Raw genomic sequence first — 23,324 nt, forward strand, 5'->3', positions numbered from 1 at the left:
TCATATTGCAGCTGGGAGTGTGCACTTTCAGCCCATATTATATATATAATTGTATTTCTGAACACGTTTTTGTAAACAGCTAAAATAACAAAACTTGTGTCACTGTCCGAATATTTCTGGCCCTAACTGTATTTCTTCATCTTTAATCTCATTCAATATACTGTACAAAAATGAGTGTACAGAATAGTATACAATACATAGATATTGTGGTAAATTTGCTAATTCCCATTAATTAACAGGTAATAATGGCACATTTGCAAGTTCCTTCTACGAAACCCTTACTGCACTTTTACTTTCATTTCCCAGGCTGAAACTTAGATTGTGAAAACCCCTTCCAGTGCTATCTGAACTTCTTAGTCTCAGCTACAACTGTATCTATGTGGGATTAAAGGTAAGGTTATTTACATTATTCTTTGTCAATAAATTTGCTTATTAGGCATAAAATTTTATAGTTAATCCTTAGCAACACCATTGAGTCTATACAATTATTAAGGGCGTATCCCACAAATATTTAATCATGGGTTTTAATAATAAGAGTATAATACAGCATTCACCCACCCTATATGGAAAGAGCTCAGCCCATGAGCCCTCTCTTAAATAGGCTGCGCCACAATCGCAGTGCAAGCACTTCTTACAGTCCGACTAAAGTGTGTAAAGTGTAGTAAATGTGCCCCTATAAGTGGTTTGACCTTTGGAACACTTTCACATATCCAAGTGATTTTAAAATTGTTTTCTCATGACACTCTGTACTTTATGTTATTTGAAACATTTTTATGGTATGTTTTGCGTTCATTTATGAAAATATAGAAAGATTCTCGATTTTCAGGATTCAAAATGTTCATAACAAATGTTCATAAATGGTCATAACAGCAAAAGAACTTGATAGCTAACATTAACCGAATGTCGAGCCGAAGGGTCGAGCACTGCACTTTCGTTGGACTTTGCACTTTTTTCGGGGATTGAACGGCTTGAACACGTATTTAACAGGTCTCTGCGTTGGGATTGTGTCGCACGCAATAGTTTTCTGTCGCAGCTACGCTGCTTCCATGTGACACAAATTGGGGACGATCGGACTGATTCGGACTGAGCACGGGATTTAACTTTCAAATTGTGTTGCAAGCCCTAGCACTTACATGCACCAGTATAAAGATGGTGAACTCTGTCAGACCTGAGCGGGGAAGCGACACATGCATAAAATCTTGCGCACGATCTTAGTGAATTGCAGTGAATTTCTCCCGAGTATGCCAATACTGGCCCACCAGTGAAATTGATTCTTGGGGTCCACCTACTGCTACATGGACATGTGAATTATAGGGCATCTTACAAATACAACTGTCTTGGCCACCGCAGTATTGCAAAGTGAGCTTTTGTATTATTTAGCAATGCAAATAAATGCATTTGGTGGATAAATGTTTTCCGGGGGCTGAAAAACATGTCTCCATCCTCCTGAAAATAGTGCCAAATATGACCATGGGTTTTACCTGGTATTGCAACCAAGCTCCATTCATTTCTATATGGCTGAGCTGCAATACCTATAAAACCCATGATCAAATATGGTGCTGTTTTTGTAAGAAGGAAGCTATGTGTCTCAATTACCAGGCACCCTGTTTAAGAATATTCATAAACAAGAGCTTGACCAATATTTACTGTATAGGTTAATATTTCATATTACTAGGGGTACAAGTAGTTGAACAGATAGATGAAAGTCCCCTGCAAATAAATCTACCATGAAAACTCATAGACTGTGTCACCCCCTCATCCTCATAGACTGTAAGCTCTTGTGTCACTCCTCATCCTTCTAGACTGTAAGCACTTGTTTCACCCCCTCATCCTTATAGATTGTAAGCTCTTGTGTCATCCCTCTCAACCTTCTTAAATCGTAAGCTCATGTGTCACTCTTATCCTCATGGACTGTAAGCTCTTGTGTCACCCCCTCATCCTCATAGACTGTAAGCTTTTATGTCACCCCTTCATCCTCATAGACTGTAAGCTCTTGTGTCACCCCTCATTCTCATAGACTGTAAGCTCTTGTGTCACCCCCTCATCCTCATAGACTGTAAGCTTTTATGTCACCCCTTCATCCTCATAGACTGTAAGCTCTTGTGTCAACCCCTCATCCTATTAGACTGTAAGCTCTTGTGATCAGGACCCTCACTCCTATTGTTCCATATGACTTTTTGTACTCTAATCTAGTATTTTATTTGTATGTGTCCCATAACATTTGTAAAACGCTACAGAATAGGATGGCATTATATAAATAAAGATTATAAAATCCATTGTGATATACCAGGGACACTTACTCATAGATGCAGGCACTGTGACTGTGGTATTTCTTATCCATGGCCTCCTTCTTTCTAAAATCCACTTTTAAAATAGCTAATGAGCCAGAAGGACTCCTGAGGGTGTCACCAGTGTCTATTGTGAAGGAGCACTTTCCCTCCTACTGTGTGCTGAAAGTGAGATGCAGTGGGATTACATCAGTCAGAGGGAGAAGGAAGTGCTTGAGCAGAGGGGGAGGCAGTGTAACAGCCTGTGAAGCTGCAGCACATAAGGGCTTGGGTAACATCCTCATGAGCACTTCTTGATCATTAGCATCATTTTTAACATTTTAGAAGGAAGAAGGCCATGAATAACAAATATAAAGCTACATTCACACGCACATATGGGTGACGTATATATGGCCGCAAATTTTCAGCCATATATACGTCCCCCGTAGTCATCTGTGGCGTCCGAGCTTGGTACAGTGAGCACACATTCCAAGCCATGGCTGCATAAAAAAATAGAACATGCTCTATCTTTAGCCGTAAGAATGGCCATGCAGCTCTATTTCGTATGGAGAGGGGAGGGGTGAGCAGGGGTGTGCTTGGTTTTGACAGGAGATTTCCGTTAAATTGACATGTGAATTCCCATAAAAGTCTACGTGAGTACTATGGCTGCTACACAGGTGTTGTTTTAACATAATCATGCAAACCTTCAAGAGGTTGTGACAGCATTTGCCAACCTTATGTTTTTGTGGATGTGAAATAATGGATTTTACACAGATCACATACAAACTTCTTATGGCTCAGAAACTAATTATGCACTGACACAGACGGAAAAAAAGGTGCAGCTAGTGTAAGTTAGGCTACATTCACACGACTGTGTGCCTGCCCGGCCATAGCTGGAGAGGAGATTCACGGAGCACAGCTGTGCAAATGGGAAAAGATAGGACATGCCCTATCTTTTCCCCGTGTACGGAGTGGTACGGTGCCACACATGTGCAGCACCATATACCTCCTTGTGCCTATTGCTGTCTGTGGGGAACACAGCTGTATGTAGCCACAAGCTTGTACATTAACAGGCCTCAAGCATGTGAATAAACCCTTAGGAAAACGTAATTCACTCTGGCACCGAAAAACTCTTCAATTATAATTTTCTTTATTATTTCCAAAGTGTTACATATAAAAAGCAATATCCAATGTAGCATCTGTATTAACACTCTTAATAATGGCACCATGGAACCATGATTAAGGGTGTACGCTACACCTCAAACGCGTAGGCCAGCATCCTACAAAAAACACACTTAGATGCTATATTGGATATTGCTTTTAAGCCCTATGTGCACCTGGATGTTATAGTACGTCCTTGCGGGAAGCTACTTCCCACACAGGGGCGTTCTATAACGTCCCGCTTCTGGCACCGACTCATGAAAGGAGGCGGCACCAGAAGCAGCAGCTGTCAGCTGTATATTACAGCTGACACCGCGAGCTAACACTTGCGATCGGAGCCGACTGTTATGGATCGGATCCCCCGTGCCACTTACCGGGGGATCCGATCCACTTCTGGGCAGCCACGAGGTCCGTCAAGTGCCCTGGGGATACCCGATGTTCTTCACAGTCAGAACCCTTCCAGGTCTGACTGTAAACTGTCTGTGCATGCGTATACTATTGTAGAGCAGTGTATTGGACTTGAACCAGCGATCAGAGCATTGCTGGTTCAAGTTCAAGTACGTATAAGTACAAAAAGTTTAAAAATTAGAATAAATAAAAAATAAATACATAAAAGTAAAAGCCCCTAAAATGTCACTTTCCAATAAAACCACTTAATAAACTATATAGCTCTAACCAGATTTGTCAGCCGAAAAATTAAAAATGTATGCATATGAAACTCACCCCCAGACGAAGGCTAGCGCTGAAACGCGCGTCGGGGCTTCTGTGTCAGACGGCAGGTGAACTAACTACAATGGGTACGTGCAATATGGTTGCTTTACTGCTTTCATGATAAATATATTTGTTTGCTCTTAGAGTAAGATATGTAACATAGTTGTCTCATTTGTTTCATGATAAGCTACAATGAATCTGTGTGCTCTTAGATTAAGATATGCCCCCACTTGGATGTACAGGCACTACGCACTTTAAACATTGTACATTGATTTCAGGACCATTTCTCCTTTTGGACTTATAGTATATCTCTTCAGGCACACCCCCCTTAGGAGGGTAGCACCTATCCCCATATATCACCCTGCAAGATTTGTCTGATTTTGTGTAGTGTCTCCGCCTCCCCTTCTATGTGACCAGCCTATTCTTTCTGTTTTTAAATTGTTTGTCATTTGATTTGTAATAAAGATATAATCGTACTTTATATTTTTTGGTCGGAATGGCTTTTTTGTAGATAGGTTTTGTGTTTATTAAAGCCAACCACGATGTACATGTAGGAGTCTACTATAACAGTGGAATATGAGAAGGAAACCTAGGGAAATATATATTGAAATTATATGTTATATGTTACTACACTCCCTCCACTGTATGTATATGCGTGCAGCTGCATTGTTAGTACTATGCGTATACTATTGTAGAGCAGTGTATTGGACTTGAACCAGCGATCAGAGCATTGCTGGTTCAAGTTCAAGTACGTATAAGTACAAAAAGTTAAAAACACTAAAGTTTAAAAATTAGAATAAATAAAAAATAAATACATAAAAGTAAAAGCCCCTAAAATGTCACTTTCCAATAAAACCACTTAATAAACTATATAGCGCTAACCAGATTTGTCAGCCGAAAAATTAAAAATGTATGCATATGAAACTTGGTGATGCTAAAGTTGACAACATTTTTGCCTAATTACTTTTTATTCAGTAAAAGTGTGTGTGTGTGTGGGGGGGGAATCTATATAAATGAGGTATTTTTGTAATGGGGGCAACCAATAGAATACAAATAATATACTATTTTTATGGTATGGTATACGGCCAAAAAAAAAAACAGAAAAAAAATCTTCCTAAAAATTGATGATTTTCATTTCCTCCACCAACAAAGAGTTAATAAAATCTCACCAATTAGCTTATAGATGCCCCAAAGTAGAGAATTTAGGACTTTGAAAATAAAGAATTTTTTCGAATTTAATATTAAACTAATTTGAAGTACAAAATCCCCTGGATACCTTTATAGAGTTCCAAAGCTATAAGCACTTATAGCACTTAGCAGATTTTAAAAATGGGGCAGCGTCCTAAAGGCCACAATAGGCTGAGTCCCAATATGTAACACCTAAATTTGGAAATCATAAAGAAAATTATAATTGAAGATTTTTTGGGTGCCGGAGTGAATTACATTTTCCTCTGCATGTGTACAAACGTCGGGATCCGCATGTACTTCAGAGCACGAACACGGATGCAGGTGCGCCGTTGAACAAACTTTTTTGCGACCCCACTTTCCTGTGTCAGTCTTGTGTCGGTTTCTGTGTACCAGTGTGAACACTGACCTATATCTGTTTTCTGGTTACCTGTCCGCTCCACAATCCAGCAGCTGTCAGACAAAGTAAGTCTTCCCTATCATTTGTAGGGTCACTCAGGACCGTCAGTTAGGTTCCTGATCGGGGATGAGCCACCGGTGTTTCGCATTAAGTTAACGCAAAACACCGGCGGCTCGTTCCCAATCGCAGGCGTTTCCATAGAAATGCCAATGCGAACGGGCCGCGGCCCGCCCCGGTGGGTGCGGCTTTGTCTGCGTTTGCAAACACAGACAAAGCCTTACGTGTGGCACCAGCCTTAGCCTGCAGGGACGTTGTAGGGTGAGTTCGTCACCACTTACCTAGGCAGCTAGTATCAAGCCTGGTTGTGGTTGCCCGGTTACTGGACAGGTGCTGACAAGTATATGGTACAATAATGAGTATATCTGAAAACAAGATATTAAGGCCAGTCGGTAAGAATGAAACCCAGAAGGATGTAATCGATTCCAAGGGAACTGGTGTATATGCGTTTTTGTACACTGGTGTTTGTGTGCATGTAGTTGCTGAGTGAGACATGGGTCCAGAGGTATATATGTGAGCTGTGGGAAAAAGCTTATTCAATGTCCTCATATATGTGGAATATTTTGTCAGCGTGGCTTGAAGGGTAGGTAAAAGTTAGTGGAGTTCTCCTGGCTCATATTACTGACTATACCCTTCTTGAGTTGATGAATCTCTGAGTACCTCTGTGGCCACTTCGGTGGTCGAATATGAGAGGGTACGCATAAAGACCGGTTAAGAAGATTATTAGAGATCATGTTTGTAGTGGTACAACAAACTGGGCAGGGAGAGGGTAATGGGGGGGGGGCTACTGATAGGATAAAGGAGAGGGTAAGACACAGATAAGACAAGGAAAAGAGGGGGTGTTAGTGACATGACGTTACAAGGAAAGAAGGAGGGGGGGACTGGGACCCGGCTCCTACCTTTCCTCCAGCAGATCTCGGAAGGCCTGGATGTCCTGAAAAAAAATACCAAGGCTGCCATATCTTATGGAATTTTTCTGAGGAATCATGGATATCTGCCAGCGTTTCTTCCAGGTGGAAGATCTGGATTAGCTCTTGCAGCCACTCTGACACTGGGGGGGAGCTGTGTTGCGCCACTTACGTGGTATCACTGATCTGGCTGCGGTCAGGTAGAACCTAAGCAGGCTGTGTTTCTGAGCTCCTATAGACCCTGGTAGAATCGAGAGGAGTGTCATTTCTGGAGTGGCTGAGACATTTCTGGAGCTGTTATTAATTGGAATGACCTGAACGCTTTCCCAGAACGGGTTAGTCTTGTCACATGACCACCAAATGTGGAGCATGTCACCCCGCTCAGATCTCCAACACATGTCTGGAACCGAGGGGTACAACTTTCAGTTCTTTCAGCTTCTGGCAGTTGTAGTTCTCAAATGTAAAATTACTAACGTGAATTGTAGTGCACTTGTATTTCTGTACATACCTATTGCTCTGTGCAGGAGGACACCACACAGGTTTGTAGCTTTCTCTTCAGCACAGAACTCCCGACGCTGCACACAGCAGGGTTAGGTGGGGCTTGTCCTCCTGAGCAGTCAGTGTAGGAAGATGAGTGACCCTCTAGCTGAATGTGCCGTCTACTTTCTGATCCTCGCACTCCCGAGGCAGTCAGCGTAGAGGCAGGAGCCGTCCAGACCTAGTGACTGAGAGCAGGCTCACTCGGTGAAATTGATAAATGCATGAAGCACTGAATCAATGGCATTTGTTAACAAGGGGGATAATGCTTTCACCGGCCTACGGGTGACCCCATCCTACCGTGCCCATATGTGATGGTAAACTGCTGTATGGGCACACACAATGGCAATGAAGGGAAGGCGTGCCATTCAGAATAATTCGGTAGGCCCTCCCCATAGTAATTTATTAGGCACAGCACAGGGGGTATATACACATACTCTGATGTCAGAGCACAGAGAGTTAAAGCCATAGCAGCAGGGTGCAAAAGATGGATGGGTATAGCATATTTCTTTAGTGTGTTCCTGGGTCTGCCCCCTATGTCCCCGCAGGCATGAGCATAATAAAAGCTCAATTAAAGGAAACCCCTGGGCCCCTGGGCGGACAGCCAGTTTATAACTTGTTAATAATGTGCCCTCGGGCCTATCCCACTATCTCTTCTAACTGAAGGCCACTTATTAGGTGGTCGGGTTGGTGACTTGTCATCTGCAGTCAGAAAAGGTAATGGGACAAGCTCAGGGCACACCATCACCTTATTATAATTCAGCTGTCCATCCCAATCCATCTGGTCAGGTAACATTATGTGACCCTGTCAACACGTCCTGAAGCCCACTGTCTAGGCCTGCGTGACGACGAGCTGTTTTACAAACTCCATTGTTGAAGGTGAGTATATACTCAATGTGTGTATATAAGCCTTATATCTGTGTGTATGTGCTGTATATCTATGAGAATATCTATGCGCAGTAATCTTTCTGTACTTGGGACAAACTTACGTCGCTTCCTGTGCTGTTCACTTTATCAGACGTTGATTACTTGCAGCATATATTTGGGGGATTGTATTTAAGGTGAGTGGGACATGCTTGTGGCTACATACCCCTAAGGAAGTCGTCCTGCACGACGATACACGTGGGGAGCCTTCCGCCCATGCCCACCTTCTTCCTCCCGCCTGTATGCCAGCCCATATGTTTTGCCTATAAGTTGGAACCTTCTCTGGTGATATGGTCATGGTCACCTGGTCATAGCTATTGTTCACTTTTCTTGGCACATGCACTTTGTTTTTTTCCATTTGATGGTTTACTTTACACACACAGTGATGTCACAGTACAGGGGGTTAATACACACACACAGTGATGTCACAGTACAGGGGGTTAATACACACACACAGTGATGTCACAGTACAGGGGGTTAATACACACACGCAGTGATGTCACAGTACAGGGGGTTAATACACACACGCAGTGATGTCACAGTACAGGGTACACACACAGTGATGTCACAGTACAGGGGGTTAATACACACACACAGTGATGTCACAGTACAGGGGGTTAATACACATACAGTGATGTCACAGCACAGGGGGTTAATACACACACAGTGATGTCACAGCACAGGGGGTTAATACACACACAGTGATGTCACAGCACAGGGGGTTAATACACACACAGTGATGTCACAGTACAGGGGGTTAATACACACACACACAGTGATGTCACAGTACAGGGGGTTAATACACACACACACAGTGATGTCACAGTACAGGGGGTTAATACACACACACACAGTGATGTCACAGTACAGGGGGTTAATACACACACACAGTGATGTCACAGTACAGGGGGTTAATACACACACACACAGTGATGTCACAGTACAGGGGGTTAATACACACACACACAGTGATGTCACAGTACAGGGGGTTAATACACACACACACAGTGATGTCACAGTACAGGGGGTTAATACACACACACACACAGTGATGTCACAGTACAGGGGGTTAATACACACACACACACAGTGATGTCACAGTACAGGGGGTTAATACACACACACACACAGTGATGTCACAGTACAGGGGGTTAATACACACACACACACAGTGATGTCACAGTACAGGGGGTTAATACACACACACACACAGTGATGTCACAGTACAGGGGGTTAATACACACACACACAGTGATGTCACAGTACAGGGGGTTAATACACACAGTGATGTCACAGTACAGGGGGTTAATACACACACACAGTGATGTCACACAGCACAGGGGGTTAATACACACACACAGTGATGTCACAGCACAGGGGGTTAATACACACACACAGTGATGTCACAGCACAGGGGGTTAATACACACACACAGTGATGTCACAGCACAGGGGGTTAATACACACACACAGTGATGTCACAGCACAGGGGGTTAATACACACACACAGTGATGTCACAGTACAGGGTACACACACACAGTGATGTCACAGTACAGGGTACACACACACAGTGATGTCACAGTACAGGGTACACACACAGTGATGTCACAGTACAGGGGGTTAATACACACACACAGTGATGTCACAGTACAGGGGGTTAATACACACACACACAGTGATGTCACAGTACAGGGGGTTAATACACACACACAGTGATGTCACAGTACAGGGGGTTAATACACACACACACAGTGATGTCACAGTACAGGGGGTTAATACACACACACAGTGATGTCACAGTACAGGGGGTTAATACACACACAGTGATGTCACAGTACAGGGGGTTAATACACACACAGTGATGTCACAGTACAGGGGGTTAATACACACACACACAGTGATGTCACAGTACAGGGGGTTAATACACACACACACAGTGATGTCACAGTACAGGGGGTTAATACACACACACACAGTGATGTCACAGTACAGGGGGTTAATACACACACACACAGTGATGTCACAGTACAGGGGGTTAATACACACACACACACAGTGATGTCACAGTACAGGGGGTTAATACACACACACACAGTGATGTCACAGTACAGGGGGTTAATACACACACACAGTGATGTCACAGTACAGGGGGTTAATACACACACACACAGTGATGTCACAGTACAGGGGGTTAATACACACACACACAGTGATGTCACAGTACAGGGGGTTAATACACACACACACAGTGATGTCACAGTACAGGGGGTTAATACACACACACACAGTGATGTCACAGTACAGGGGGTTAATACACACACACACAGTGATGTCACAGTACAGGGGGTTAATACACACACACACAGTGATGTCACAGTACAGGGGGTTAATACACACACACACAGTGATGTCACAGTACAGGGGGTTAATACACACACACACAGTGATGTCACAGTACAGGGGGTTAATACACACACACACAGTGATGTCACAGTACAGGGGGTTAATACACACACACACAGTGATGTCACAGTACAGGGGGTTAATACACACACACACACAGTGATGTCACAGTACAGGGGGTTAATACACACACACACACAGTGATGTCACAGTACAGGGGGTTAATACACACACACACACACAGTGATGTCACAGCACAGGGGGTTAATACACACACACAGTGATGTCACAGCACAGGGGGTTAATACACACACACAGTGATGTCACAGCACAGGGGGTTAATACACACACACAGTGATGTCACAGCACAGGGGGTTAATACACACACACAGTGATGTCACAGCACAGGGGGTTAATACACACACACAGTGATGTCACAGCACAGGGGGTTAATACACACACACAGTGATGTCACAGCACAGGGGGTTAATACACACACACAGTGATGTCACAGCACAGGGGGTTAATACACACACACAGTGATGTCACAGCACAGGGGGTTAATACACACACACAGTGATGTCACAGCACAGGGGGTTAATACACACTGTGAGACACTGAAGGGGTTAACTGTGGATGGGCGGTATGTTTCCCCTAGGTTTTGCTTCTATGCAAGGCCTTAGTGCTGAGGTGGGTTTGTCCAGCACCTTGGACACAGGTGATGGGTGCAGACTAATGAGGCTGCATAAAATGACTCAGCAGAGTGGAGTGTGTTGTCTCTCTGTGGAAGGAGGCTGAGAGGACACAGCCCTGACCTGTGTGTCTGGAGCAGCCACGTGATCTTTGTTTAGTGTGAGTTAGTGGACTATTGGTATAGTTAGCACCCTGACGGGTAGGTTTTTTTTGTTTGTTTATTCAAATACCTGAATGTAAAGGCTGGTTTATTTTGCTGCAATAAACGCAGGCGAGACCTGTTTGGACTGTACCCTGGTGTCACTGTCTTGAACTGCATCCCAGCACCCCGCTACCACGGTCTCTACTGGGCCAAATCCCCACATATGGTGCTTCGGATTGCGGGCAGTTCAAAAAGACACACACCTGAAAGGCTTGCTATATCCTGCAACATTGCATGGCCTGGGTGAAAGCAGCAGGCAAAGTGCAGGATAAAGCCAAGATGGAGGACTTTATTAAATACCTGCAAGAGGAGGCCAGAGCTAATCGGCAGCAGCAGCAGGAAGAGTCCCTGGCTAATCGGCAGCTGCAGCAAGCCATGCTCCAGCAGCAGGAGGAGAGGTCCCGACAGCAGCAAGCCATGTTCCAGCAGCAGGAGGAGAGGTCCCGACAGCAGCAAGCCATGCTCCAGCAACAGCAGGAGGAGTCCCGAGCCATGTTCCAGCTGATGATGGAGAAGTTTTCTGGCATTATGGCAGCACCGCAAGCGTCGACTACTGAGGGGTCCCATACTGGTCTACAAGGGTACCCGGTTGTCCAGCGTTCCGCACGGGCTGCAGTACAAAAGGCTTTACAAAAAATGGCGGCGACCGACGACGTGGAGGCGTATCTCACAGTGTTCGAGCGAGTAGCTGAGCGAGAGGAGTTACCGGCTGAGCAGTGGGCAGATGTCCTGGCACCGTTCCTGACCGGCGAGAAGGCTTACTACGACCTGAGTGAAACGGAGGCCCGTGAGTACCCCCAGCTAAAGGCGGAGATTCCGGCTCGTCTTGGGGTCACCGTTCAAGTTCGCTCCAGCCGGGTCCACCAGTGGGCTTACTCAGAAAAATTACCCCCACGCTCCCAAATGTGTGACCTGATCCATCTTGTCCGGAAGTGGCTACAACCAGAGGACTGCACCCCCGCACAGATGGTAGAGAGAGTGGTCCTCGACAAATTCACCCGTTCTCTGCCCTCTCGGCTCCAGCGGTGGGTTGGACAGGCCGGACCCACAAAAGCTGAGGAGCTTGTGTCCCTAGTAGAGAGGTATCGGGCTACGGAGGACCTGCTACTTACCTCTCCGACACGAAGCAGTGCCAGTGACAGGGTCACCAAACCAGCTGGTAAGACTGCTACTGCGGAAAAGGGGAGACAGGTCAGGTTGGGAGGGGGTTCATTGGGGGGCGTGGATACCCAGAAACCCAGTGAGGCTCGTGACAGAGGTCATGGCCGCATCCAGTGCTGGCGGTGCCATGAAATGGGCCATATTGCTGCCAACTGTCCACTGTCAGTGGAGCCAATGGACTGCAACCAGACCCGGCGAGTGTCACTGTTTGCCCGGCCAGTTCTGGCGGCTGAGTCAGTCACGGATGCAGAACCCCAAGTATGCATGGTCACAATCGGTGGTCACACAGTGGAAGCCTTGCTAGACTCAGGGAGTCTGGTCACCCTGGTGCGGGGAACTTTGGTTGATCCTGGACTATACAGTGGGCGGAGAGTGGGAGTGTTGTGTATACATGGGGACACTCGCGAATATCCCACTGCTGTCATCAACCTACATACCCCTTGTGGTACTGTTACCCATGAAGTGGGGGTGGTGGGGACCCTTTTTCATGAGGCTATTATCGGCAGAGACTTACCGGTGTTTTGGGACCTCTGGAGACGAAGGCCCACCTCAGGTGCTGTTGCAGATAATGGACATCAGGTATGTCCGGCCTTGGCCCCTGAACCCTTTGAGGCCGATGTACCCACACCAGCAGTAGGGGTGACCCCATGTGATGAATTCTCTCCCCTAGAGGTCCTAGCTGGTGAGGTCGAGGGCCACGAAGAGGTGGCCGACATGCTGGACCTTGAGATTTCCCGTGAAAATTTTGGGGCTGCACAGCTACAGGACCCTACCTTGGTTAAGGCACGGGAGAATGTTAAGGTGATAAATGGGGTACTCCAAATACCAGGGGCTGATAAAATATACCCCCGAATGGTGATTATTGGGGAACTGTTGTACAGGGTCGACCAGATGCGGGGTGAGGAGGTTGAGCAACTGGTAGTACCCCAATCTCACCGTAGGCTGGTGCTAGAGTTGGCACACAAACATGTGCTGGGAGGGCACTTAGGTGCTGAGAAGACCCGAGAGAGGATCCTGCAGCGATTTTTCTGGCCCGGGGTGTGGGAGGAGGTAAACCGGTATTGTAGCTCCTGCCCTGAGTGTCAACTTACTGTCCCGGTCTCCCACTTCAGGAGTCCTTTGGTCCCCCTACCAATCATAGAAGTGCCCTTTGAACGGATTGCAATGGATCTGGTTGGCCCCATAGTCAAATCCTCCAGGGGGCACCAATACATCCTAGTTATCCTGGACTACGCTACGCGGTATCCCGAGGCAATTCCGTTGAGGAACACCTCCTCCAAAAATATTGCTAGGGAGCTGTTCCAGGTGTTCTCCCGCACAGGCCTCCCCAAGGAAATCTTGACTGACCAGGGTACCCCATTCATGTCTAGGGTAATGAAGGAGATGTGCAAGTTACTACAGGTAAAACAGCTCCGCACCTCTGTGTATCATCCTCAGACAGATGGCCTGGTCGAGAGGTTTAATAAGACCTTGAAGGGGATGCTTAAGAGGGTGGTCAGCAAAGATGGGAAGGACTGGGATTGTTTGTTGCCCTATTTGATGTTTGCCATACGGGAAGTTCCCCAGTCCTCCACGGGTTTCTCACCCTTTGAGCTGTTATATGGCCGTTCCCCACGTGGGCTTTTGGATGTAGCCAAGGAGACCTGGGAACAGGAGAGGACCCCCCACCGTAGTGTGATAGAACACGTCTCCCTTATGCAGGACCGCATAGCGGCGGTAATGCCCCTTGTAAAGGAGCACATGACAAGGGCACAAGAGGCCCAGTCTAGGGTCTACAATAGGTCAGCCAGACTCAGGACCTTTAACCCAGGCGACAGAGTGCTAGTTCTGGTGCCCACCGTGGAGAGCAAGTTCTTGGCCAAATGGCAAGGACCATATGAGGTCATGGAGAGAGTGGGGAAGGTAACCTACAGGGTATCTCAGCCGGGGAGGAGGAAACCCGAACAGATATACCACGTGAACCTCCTAAAGCCATGGAGGGAAAGAGAGTCCCTGATGGCCATGGGAGTAGAGAAGGCCTCTGTCTCCAAGAAGGGGACACCGGAGGTAGGTGTACCCGATGCCAAGGTGCCTGAAGTACGGATCTCGGAGTCCCTCTCCAGGGCCCAGATTCAGGAAGCGAAGGAGTTTGTGCTCCGAAATATGGATGTGTTCTCTAAGTTACCGGGACGTACTTCAGTCATCAAGCATGACATCATAACCGAACCCCACATCCGGGTACACCAAAAACCCTACCGGGTCCCTGAAGCGCGCCGGCTTGCCATATCCGAAGAAGTCAGGCAGATGTTAGACCTGGGGGTTGTCGAGGAATCTAAAAGTGACTGGTCGAGTCCTATTGTGTTGATTCCCAAACCTGATGGTTCCCTACGGTTCTGTAATGATTTTAGGAAGTTGAACGAGGTGTCCAAATTTGACTCCTATCCCATGCCCAGGGTTGACGAGTTGATAGAACGACTTGGACAGGCTAGGTTCTTCTCCACCCTTGACCTGACGAAAGGGTATTGGCAGGTACCCCTGACTGACAGGGCTAAAGAGAAGACCGCTTTTGTTACCCCTGACGGGCTTTTTCAGTACGTGGTACTCCCCTTTGGGCTACATGGGGCTCCCGCCACATTCCAGAGGTTAATGGATCTCGTGCTAAAACCTCACCGGAGTTATGCCTCGGCCTACTTGGATGACATCATAGTCTATAGTAACGACTGGGAGAGTCATCTAGCCAAAGTACAAGCAGTGGTAGACTCCCTGAGGGCAGCAGGGCTGACAGCGAACCCCCAAAAGTGTGCACTGGGTCTGGAAGAGGCCCGTTACCTGGGGTACCGTATTGGGCGAGGGGTCATCAAACCCCAAGTAAATAAAGTAGAGGCGATCCAGCAGTGGCCACGACCATTGAGCAAGAAGCAAGTGAGGGCTTTTCTGGGCATAGTGGGCTATTATCGCCGATTTATCCCCGATTTTGCGACAATAGCGGCACCCCTGACTGACCTGACTAAGGGTAGCAGGGCGGTGATGGTAAAGTGGAGTGAAGAGGCTGAGGGGGCGTTTCAGCGACTTAAGACGGTTTTGTGTGAGGGACCGGTACTGATCACCCCTAACTTCACCAAGACCTTTATTGTACAGACTGACGCTTCTGACGTGGGCTTGGGGGCTGTCCTGTCCCAAGTAGTGGGGGGTGAGGAACATCCTGTAACATTCCTGAGCCGCAAGCTCACACCTCCTGAAAAGAACTACAGTATAGTTGAGAGGGAGTGCTTGGCGATAAAATGGGCTCTGGAATCCCTGAGGTATTATTTGGTAGGGCGGCAGTTCACACTAGTGACTGATCACTCTCCCCTAACCTGGATGAGTCAGGACAAGGAGAGGAACGCCAGGGTCACAAGGTGGTTCCTCATGCTCCAGAATTTTAAATTCACGGTGGAACATCGAGCAGGAAAGCTGCATGGGAATGCCGATGCCCTATCCCGTACCCACTGTCTGATGGCCAAAAGTGTTCGTCCCCACAGGGTCAAACAGAGGGGGAGGGTATGTGAGACACTGAAGGGGTTAACTGTGGATGGGCGGTATGTTTCCCCTAGGTTTTGCTTCTATGCAAGGCCTTAGTGCTGAGGTGGGTTTGTCCAGCACCTTGGACACAGGTGATGGGTGCAGACTAATGAGGCTGCATAAAATGACTCAGCAGAGTGGAGTGTGTTGTCTCTCTGTGGAAGGAGGCTGAGAGGACACAGCCCTGACCTGTGTGTCTGGAGCAGCCACGTGATCTTTGTTTAGTGTGAGTTAGTGGACTATTGGTATAGTTAGCACCCTGACGGGTAGGTTTTTTTTGTTTGTTTATTCAAATACCTGAATGTAAAGGCTGGTTTATTTTGCTGCAATAAACGCAGGCGAGACCTGTTTGGACTGTACCCTGGTGTCACTGTCTTGAACTGCATCCCAGCACCCCGCTACCACGGTCTCTACTGGGCCAAATCCCCACAACACACACAGTGATGTCACAGTACAGGGGGTTAATACACACACACAGTGATGTCACAGTACAGGGGGTTAATACACACACGCAGTGATGTCACAGTACAGAGGGTTAATACACACACGCAGTGATGTCACAGTACAGGGGGTTAATACACACACACAGTGATGTCACAGTACAGGGTACACACACACAGTGATGTCACAGTACAGGGTACACACACACAGTGATGTCACAGTACAGGGGGTTAATACACACACACAGTGATGTCACAGTACAGGGGGTTAATACACAAACACAGTGATGTCACAGTACAGGGGGTTAATACACACACACACAGTGATGTCACAGTACAGGGGGTTAATACACACAGTGATGTCACAGTACAGGGGGTTAATACACACACACAGTGATGTCACAGCACAGGGGGTTAATACACACACACACAGTGATGTCACAGCACAGGGGGTTAATACACACACACAGTGATGTCACAGTACAGGGGGTTAATACACACACACACAGTGATGTCACAGTACAGGGGGTTATTACACACACACACACACAGTGATGTCACAGCACAGGGGGTTATTACACACACACACACAGTGATGTCACAGCACAGGGGGTTATTACACACACACACACAGTGATGTCACAGCACAGGGGGTTAATACACACACACAGTGATGTCACAGCACAGGGGGTTAATACACACACACAGTGATGTCACAGCACAGGGGGTTAATACACACACACAGTGATGTCACAGCACATGGGGTTAATACACACACACAGTGATGTCACAGCACATGGGGTTAATACACACACACAGTGATGTCACAGCACATGGGGTTAATACACACACACAGTGATGTCACAGCACATGGGGTTAATACACACACACAGTGATGTCACAGCACAGGGGGTTAATACACACACACAGTGATGTCACAGCACAGGGGGTTAATACACACACACAGTGATGTCACAGCACAGGGGGTTAATACACACACACAGTGATGTCACAGCACAGGGGGTTAATACACACACACAGTGATGTCACAGCACAGGGGGTTAATACACACACACAGTGATGTCACAGCACAGGGGGTTAATACACACACACAGTGATGTCACAGCACAGGGGGTTAATACACACACACAGTGATGTCACAGCACAGGGGGTTAATACACACACACAGTGATGTCACAGCACAGGGGGTTAATACACACACACAGTGATGTCACAGCACAGGGGGTTAATACACACACACAGTGATGTCACAGCACAGGGGGTTAATACACACACACAGTGATGTCACAGCACAGGGGGTTAATACACACACACAGTGATGTCACAGCACAGGGGGTTAATACACACACACAGTGATGTCACAGCACAGGGGGTTAATACACACACACAGTGATGTCACAGCACAGGGGGTTAATACACACACAGTGATGTCACAGCACAGGGGGTTAATACACACAGTGATGTCACAGCACAGGGGGTTAATACACACACACACAGTGATGTCACAGCACAGGGGGTTAATACACACACACACAGTGATGTCACAGCACAGGGGGTTAATACACACACACACAGTGATGTCACAGCACAGGGGGTTAATACACACACACACAGTGATGTCACAGCACAGGGGGTTAATACACACACACACAGTGATGTCACAGCACAGGGGGTTAATACACACACACACAGTGATGTCACAGCACAGGGGGTTAATACACACACACACAGTGATGTCACAGCACAGGGGGTTAATACACACACACACAGTGATGTCACAGCACAGGGGGTTAATACACACACACACAGTGATGTCACAGCACAGGGGGTTAATACACACACACACAGTGATGTCACAGCACAGGGGGTTAATACACACACACACAGTGATGTCACAGCACAGGGGGTTAATACACACACACACAGTGATGTCACAGCACAGGGGGTTAATAAGCACAGGGGGTTAATACACACACACACAGTGATGTCACAGCACAGGGGGTTAATACACACACACAGTGATGTCACAGCACAGGGGTTAATACCACACACACAGTGATGTCACAGCACAGGGGGTTAATACACACACACACAGTGATGTCACAGCACAGGGGGTTAATACACACACACACAGTGATGTCACAGCACAGGGGTTAATACACACACACACAGTGATGTCACAGCACAGGGGGTTAATACACACACACACAGTGATGTCACAGCACAGGGGGTTAATACACACACACACAGTGATGTCACAGCACAGGGGGTTAATACACACACACAGTGATGTCACAGCACAGGGGGTTAATAACACACACACAGTGATGTCACAGCACAGGGGGTTAATACACACACACACAGTGATGTCACAGCACAGGGGGTTAATACACACACACACAGTGATGTCACAGCACAGGGGTTAATACACACACACACAGTGATGTCACAGCACAGGGGGTTAATACACACACACAGTGATGTCACAGCACAGGGGGTTAATACACACACACAGTGATGTCACAGCACAGGGGGTTAATACACAACACACAGTGATGTCACAGCACAGGGGGTTAATACACAACACACAGTGATGTCACAGCACAGGGGGTTAATACACACACACACAGTGATGTCACAGCACAGGGGGTTAATACACACACACACAGTGATGTCACAGCACAGGGGGTTAATACACACACACACAGTGATGTCACAGCACAGGGGGTTAATACACACACACACAGTGATGTCACAGCACAGGGGGTTAATACACACACACAGTGATGTCACAGCACAGGGGGTTAATACACACACACACAGTGATGTCACAGCACAGGGGGTTAATACACACACACACAGTGATGTCACAGCACAGGGGGTTAATACACACACACACAGTGATGTCACAGCACAGGGGTTAATACACACACACACAGTGATGTCACAGCACAGGGGGTTAATACACACACACACAGTGATGTCACAGCACAGGGGGTTAATACACACACACACAGTGATGTCACAGCACAGGGGGTTAATACACACACACACAGTGATGTCACAGCACAGGGGGTTAATACACACACACACAGTGATGTCACAGCACAGGGGTTAATACACACACACACAGTGATGTCACAGCACAGGGGGTTAATACACACACACACAGTGATGTCACAGCACAGGGGGTTAATACACACACACACAGTGATGTCACAGCACAGGGGGTTAATACACACACACACAGTGATGTCACAGCACAGGGGGTTAATACACACACACACAGTGATGTCACAGCACAGGGGGTTAATACACACACACACAGTGATGTCACAGCACAGGGGGTTAATACACACACACACAGTGATGTCACAGCACAGGGGGTTAATACACACACACACAGTGATGTCACAGCACAGGGGGTTAATACACACACACACAGTGATGTCACAGCACAGGGGGTTAATACACACACACACAGTGATGTCACAGCACAGGGGGTTAATACACACACACACAGTGATGTCACAGCACAGGGGGTTAATACACACACACACAGTGATGTCACAGCACAGGGGGTTAATACACACACACACAGTGATGTCACAGCACAGGGGGTTAATACACACACACACAGTGATGTCACAGCACAGGGGGTTAATACACACACACACAGTGATGTCACAGCACAGGGGGTTAATACACACACACACAGTGATGTCACAGCACAGGGGGTTTATACACACACACACAGTGATGTCACAGCACAGGGGGTTAATACACACACACACAGTGATGTCACAGCACAGGGGGTAAATACACACACACACAGTGATGTCACAGCACAGGGGGTTAATACACACACACACAGTGATGTCACAGCACAGGGGGTTAATACACACACACACAGTGATGTCACAGCACAGGGGGTTAATACACACACACACAGTGATGTCACAGCACAGGGGGTTAATACACACACACACAGTGATGTCACAGCACAGGGGGTTAATACACACACACACAGTGATGTCACAGCACAGGGGGTTAATACACACACACACAGTGATGTCACAGCACAGGGGGTTAATACACACACACACAGTGATGTCACAGCACAGGGGGTTAATACACACACACACAGTGATGTCACAGCACAGGGGGTTAATACACACACACACAGTGATGTCACAGCACAGGGGGTTAATACACACACACACAGTGATGTCACAGCACAGGGGGTTAATACACACACACACAGTGATGTCACAGCACAGGGGGTTAATACACACACACACAGTGATGTCACAGCACAGGGGGTTAATACACAACACACAGTGATGTCACAGCACAGGGGGTTAATACACACACACACAGTGATGTCACAGCACAGGGGGTTAATACACACACACACAGTGATGTCACAGCACAGGGGGTTAATACACACACACACAGTGATGTCACAGCACAGGGGGTTAATACACACACACACAGTGATGTCACAGCACAGGGGGTTAATACACACACACACAGTGATGTCACAGCACAGGGGGTTAATACACACACACACAGTGATGTCACAGCACAGGGGGTTAATACACACACACACAGTGATGTCACAGCACAGGGGGTTAATACACACACACACAGTGATGTCACAGCACAGGGGGTTAATACACACCCACACACAGTGATGTCACAGCACAGGGGGTTAATACACACACACACAGTGATGTCACAGCACAGGGGGTTATACCACACACACACACAGTGATGTCACAGCACAGGGGGTTAACACCACACACACACACACAGTGATGTCACAGCACAGGGGGTTAATACACACACACACACACAGTGATGTCACAGCACAGGGGGTTAATACACACACACACACAGTGATGTCACAGCACAGGGGGTTAATACCACACACACACACAGTGATGTCACAGCACAGGGGGTTAATAACACACACACACACAGTGATGTCACAGCACAGGGGGTTAATACACACACACACACAGTGATGTCACAGCACAGGGGGTTAATACACACACACACACAGTGATGTCACAGCACAGGGGGTTAATACACACACACACACAGTGATGTCACAGCACAGGGGGTTCACAAGGGGGTTAATACACACACACACAGTGATGTCACAGCACAGGGGGTTAATACACACACACACACAGTGATGTCACAGCACAGGGGGTTAATACACACACACACACAGTGATGTCACAGCACAGGGGGTTAATACACACACACACACAGTGATGTCACAGCACAGGGGGTTAATACACACACACACACAGTGATGTCACAGCACAGGGGGTTAATACACACACACACACAGTGATGTCACAGCACAGGGGGTTAATACACACACACACACAGTGATGTCACAGCACAGGGGGTTAATACACACACACACACAGTGATGTCACAGCACAGGGGGTTAATACACACACACACACAGTGATGTCACAGCACAGGGGGTTAATACACACACACACACAGTGATGTCACAGCACAGGGGGTTAATACACACACACACACACAGTGATGTCACAGCACAGGGGGTTAATACACACACACACACAGTGATGTCACAGCACAGGGGGTTAATACACACACACACACAGTGATGTCACAGCACAGGGGGTTAATACACACACACACACAGTGATGTCACAGCACAGGGGGTTAATACACACACACACACAGTGATGTCACAGCACAGGGGGTTAATACACACACACACACAGTGATGTCACAGCACAGGGGGTTAATACACACACACACACAGTGATGTCACAGCACAGGGGGTTAATACACACACACACACAGTGATGTCACAGCACAGGGGGTTAATACACACACACACACAGTGATGTCACAGCACAGGGGGTTAATACACACACACACACAGTGATGTCACAGCACAGGGGGTTAATACACACACACACACAGTGATGTCACAGCACAGGGGGTTAATACACACACACACACAGTGATGTCACAGCACAGGGGGTTAATACACACACACACACAGTGATGTCACAGCACAGGGGGTTAATACACACACACACACAGTGATGTCACAGCACAGGGGGTTAATACACACACACACACAGTGATGTCACAGCACAGGGGGTTAATACACACACACACACAGTGATGTCACAGCACAGGGGGTTAATACACACACACACACAGTGATGTCACAGCACAGGGGGTTAATACACACACACACACAGTGATGTCACAGCACAGGGGGTTAATACACACACACACACAGTGATGTCACAGCACAGGGGGTTAATACACACACACACACAGTGATGTCACAGCACAGGGGGTTAATACACACACACACACAGTGATGTCACAGCACAGGGGGTTAATACACACACACACACAGTGATGTCACAGCACAGGGGGTTAATACACACACACACACAGTGATGTCACAGCACAGGGGGTTAATACACACACACACACAGTGATGTCACAGCACAGGGGGTTAATACACACACACACACAGTGATGTCACAGCACAGGGGGTTAATACACACACACACACAGTGATGTCACAGCACAGGGGGTTAATACACACACACACACACAGTGATGTCACAGCACAGGGGGTTAATACACACACACACACACAGTGATGTCACAGCACAGGGGGTTAATACACAC

At 47.2% G+C, this 23,324-nt stretch overlaps 1 protein-coding gene across 7 annotated transcripts in view; it reads left to right on the top strand.

Annotated features, from left to right (window-relative positions):
- The window catches only part of STING1 (stimulator of interferon response cGAMP interactor 1), a 106,503-nt gene that overhangs the window by 37,322 nt on the left and 45,857 nt on the right, over window positions 1–23,324 (top strand). For all 7 annotated transcript variants that reach the window (XM_072145840.1, XM_072145839.1, XM_072145841.1 and 4 more), the window contains one exon: window positions 307–391. The gene's annotated coding sequence lies outside the window, so the exon portion shown is untranslated. The remainder of the gene's footprint in view (window positions 1–306; window positions 392–23,324) is intronic.

The sequence above is a fragment of the Engystomops pustulosus genome, chromosome 4, assembly GCF_040894005.1.
Source record: "Engystomops pustulosus chromosome 4, aEngPut4.maternal, whole genome shotgun sequence".
Lineage (NCBI taxonomy): Eukaryota > Metazoa > Chordata > Amphibia > Anura > Leptodactylidae > Engystomops > Engystomops pustulosus.